This window comes from Aplysia californica, unplaced genomic scaffold, assembly GCF_000002075.1.
Source record: "Aplysia californica isolate F4 #8 unplaced genomic scaffold, AplCal3.0 scaffold00268, whole genome shotgun sequence".
NCBI lineage: Eukaryota > Metazoa > Mollusca > Gastropoda > Aplysiida > Aplysiidae > Aplysia > Aplysia californica.
The window spans coordinates 846,619-850,827 of NW_004797538.1; positions in this window are offsets into that span (position 1 = coordinate 846,619).

The window sequence follows — 4,209 nt, forward strand, 5'->3', positions numbered from 1 at the left end:
ACTACAGTCTAACCTGTTCTAACGACCACCTGTTCAGGAACAGTCTCTGCACAAACGACCGCTTCCCCATTGTGCGTTTCTTCTACATTATAATGACACTGGTCTATAGAGGTAAACCTATCTAATCTAATTCGCTCATATGAAAATATTATGCAGTAGCAAGCACTTCTTTTAGTAAGTTTTACGGCACTTGCAACACAATAAGGTCATATAAGTGCCGAAGATTAGAAGCGTTACAAGAGAGTAACAAACACAAAAAAAAGAAGGAGGGGAGATAAAGACGATAGATTTTTTTAAAGGACAGAAGGAGCAAACCCCACCAGAGCACCCACCAACCAACCACGTTGCAAGCACTGTAGAACTTCCAAAAACAACAACAACAAAAAATCCGTCTTAGACGACAACGCATCCCCCAACAATAGGGGCATGGTCGTCTTGACCAGGTTTGGTTGCACTCGTCGTACCTTTGTGTCGTTTACCCTTCCCAACAGGATTGCACTCGTCCTATCTTTGTGTCGTTTACCCTTCCCAACAGAATTGCACTCGTCCTATCTTTGTATCGTTTACCCTTCCCAACAGAATTGCACTCGTCCTATATTTGTGTCGTTTACCCTCCCCAACAGGGTTGAACTCGTCCTATCTTTGTATCGTTTACCCTCCCCAACAGGATTGAACTCGTCCTATCTTTGTGTCGTTTACCCTCCCTAACAGGATTGAACTCGTCCTATCTTTGTGTCGTTTACCCTCCCCAACAGGATTGCACCCGTCCTATCTTTGTGTCGTTTACCCTACCCAACAGGAGTGCAGTGGACCATCACATAGAGCCCGTGTCTGTCTGTCCTAACGGTACACACGGTGCCGCTCTGGCGCACGTGAATGTGTGAAGGCATGCGCACCAGCCCACAGGAGGGTCATATTGAACACAAAGTAACCCCCGCCTCCCTCTCAGCTCTCCTTACCCGCCCCGATCTTTTTTTTTAGGTCATCTCTTACCAGATACTGACACTTGTAAGTCTCGTTATCCGCTCTCTATCGAATATAAAACAAACAACAAAAACAAAACAAAACAATAAACGACCCACCCCCCAAATAAAACACACACTAAAAAACAAACAAACAACAACAAACAAACATTAAAATAGAGCAAAAATATGACGGTACCCTTGCAGGGCAGAAAGGGCGTCATTATGAGACAAAGTTATGTTTTGGTCAGAGTTTTTCGGCACTTACAACACAATTAGGTCATACAAGTGCCAAAGATTAGAGGTGTTACAAGAGATTCACAAACACAAAAGAGGAGGAGAAACGATGACGACGACAGATGTTTGGTAGGAAAGAAAGACGAAGGAGAAAATCACACTAAAGCAACCGTGTCCCGCAGTTTGAGATTGAGTACAGGGAAGCACATCGACACAATAAGGGCCGTATTATTATAGTGCAGGCAAGAAGCAAGACAGACGGACAGAAACAACACAGGGAAAGAAATAAAAGAAGAAGTGCCTACCAGTGGCGCCCTTCAACCTTGGCTTACTTGGCTTAGTAGAGGTTTTACGGCGATCACAACTGCATAAGGTCATAAGAGCGCCAGAAGATCAGAGGTGTTACAAGAGAGCAACAAACATAAAAAAGAAGGGGAGATAAGGACGATAGATGTTTGATAGGAAAGAAGAAACAAACCACACCAGAGCACCCGCCAACCACCCACTAAAAGCTCGTAAGGTAGAGCCACACACGTTAAAAATACAATAGTCATGTACCATCGAACCTGTCCAAAACAACCGCCCAATGCCGGGGAGAGAAATAGTTATCATAGACAGGCAGAGAGTTATTGACCATCCACTCCGTAGTTAACATACTATACACTGAGCTAACAGCGCCCTCAGCAACAAACAAAACAATGATTATAACACAAAAAACAACCCATGAAGACAATTTACTTTTTTTTTTAAATAAAGAAAGAAAGTAAAAAAGAAGCCGGGTGCGTCTATATTTACACTTAGACAGGTCTCGACAACTCGGCCCAAAGTTCTTTCCCGTTCTTGCACAATCTTTCAAGCGCATCGAAACATGGGACATTCTGGGAAGTTCCCGTTTGGCGTCGTTGCGTCCCATTTCGCAACGCAAAGAAGAAATACGTTTGGGTTTGAGTGGCCTATTGAGAAGCACATTGACGCAATGACAGTCATTTTCATTTAGCGCTAGAAAAAAGTAAGACAGAAAGAAATAACTGAGGGAGGGTAAATAAGTAGGACCTATCCAGTGGCGCCCTCACACCACCTGCTAGTTTGAGTAAAGAGAAGCACATCGACACAATAACGGTTATTTAGTGCAGGGAAAAGGAGCAACACAGACAAACAGAAACAAAACAGGGACAGAAAAGAAGTAGGAGTGGCGCCCTCCAACCACCCGCTGATGAAAATACGTGGGCAGACAATTTCAACATAGCCTGCAGAGGCGTCAAACCAGCCCTGTCCACACACACCCAAATCTCCAACCGGAATTATCCTTCTACAGTGGTTAAAAAAAAAAATAAAATATATACAATGTATATATTAAATATGTTTTAGTTTTAAGTTTGTATTTGGGTAAAGAAACGAGATCACGTATTTTTTTCTATGTTTGGGGGTGGGGCATGAAAAAGTTAAGACAGGCAGACTGACAGAAGCAACTGTGGGAAATATCAGAAAAAGCAAATTATTATCACAATCATTTTTTTTTCCATTACAATAATAATACTTACGGAGATTATAATACTACTGGTGATTATAGTAATAATAATAACAACAACAACAGTAACAATAATACTACTAAAGATAGCTATGTGCCGACATTGTTCTTGTAACCAGAGCGCATGTTTACATCGTATTTGGCCGACGAGTAGACCCGTTCTTTGCCCCCTTGTAAGTCAATCAAAATCATGCTTTTTATTGTCAGCTGCGTAGTAATACAATATCTACTGATTGACATTTTCAAGAGTATATACCTGTTCGTTATAATAGTGGACTGTTATCACTGTACCAGTATACCAAACTTGTGTAATCTTTTAAAGTGGAGATATTTCTTAAACCCGTCTAGAATATGTTATGTGTCAACCTTACCTTTTGTTTTTATTGCAATGCACATTGGGCATCTCGTCTAGATAAAGATTGATGATTATTATTATTACTATTATTATTACCATTATTATTATCATTATTGCTTTTATATAGCGCATAGCCATGCTCTACAGCTGCTCTACGCGATTTACAACTATTACTTAAGTGTGTGTTTGTGAGTAGATTGGGGGAGGGGAGGGGACAAAACCAGACCCTTTGTCTTCAAGAGTTAGTTTTATTTTAGAGAGCTTTTTACGGAACTTGCAATACAACTAGGTCGTATAAGTGCCGAAGATTTTGAAGTGTTGCCAGAGTGTAACATCCTACAATGAAAAAGGAGGAGAGATAAGAACGATAGACGTTGAAAAAGAAAGAAGGGGCAAACCACACCAGAGCACCTGCCACCCACTCACACCCACTTCTTATTGTTTGTATGTTGGAATAAACAGAAGCACATGGGATCGACACAACAATAGTCATAATTTGGTGCCAGAAAAAGTAAGACGGACAGACGTAATATATAGACAGAGACAACAGAGGCAAAGACAAGAAATAGGGCCTACCAGACTACCAGTGGCGCCCTCCAACCACCCGCACCCGCTTCTCAGAAAATGTACGTCCTTCCAGGTACTACTGCCACCTCACAGCCCCCCCCCTTCCCCTCCAGGCTAGACAAGCTGCCGCCCGGTGAACAAACTGCACCATTTTATGAGGAAATCAATGCCATATCGACACTCTATACAGGAAAGCTCGATAAAGCGCACGTTTGCTTTTGGTATTGAAACTGGATCTTTTCAGACCGTACGAGCAGCAGTTCGAAATGTTGCTTTCCGAAGCAGTTTTTGGAGGGCTGTTTATACTATTATTACTATATTATAAGCTGGCTGCCGCCATGCAAGGGATGAAATCTAAATAATATATTTATATGCAAAAAAACTGAACATTGACATCGCAAATGATAAGAAGACTTCCTCTTGACTAACACACACGCACGCACGCGCGTGCGCGCGCGCACACACACACACACACACATTATGCGCGCATACTCTCTCTCACACACACACACACACACACATTATGCGCGCATACTCACACATATATAATACATTTTCTC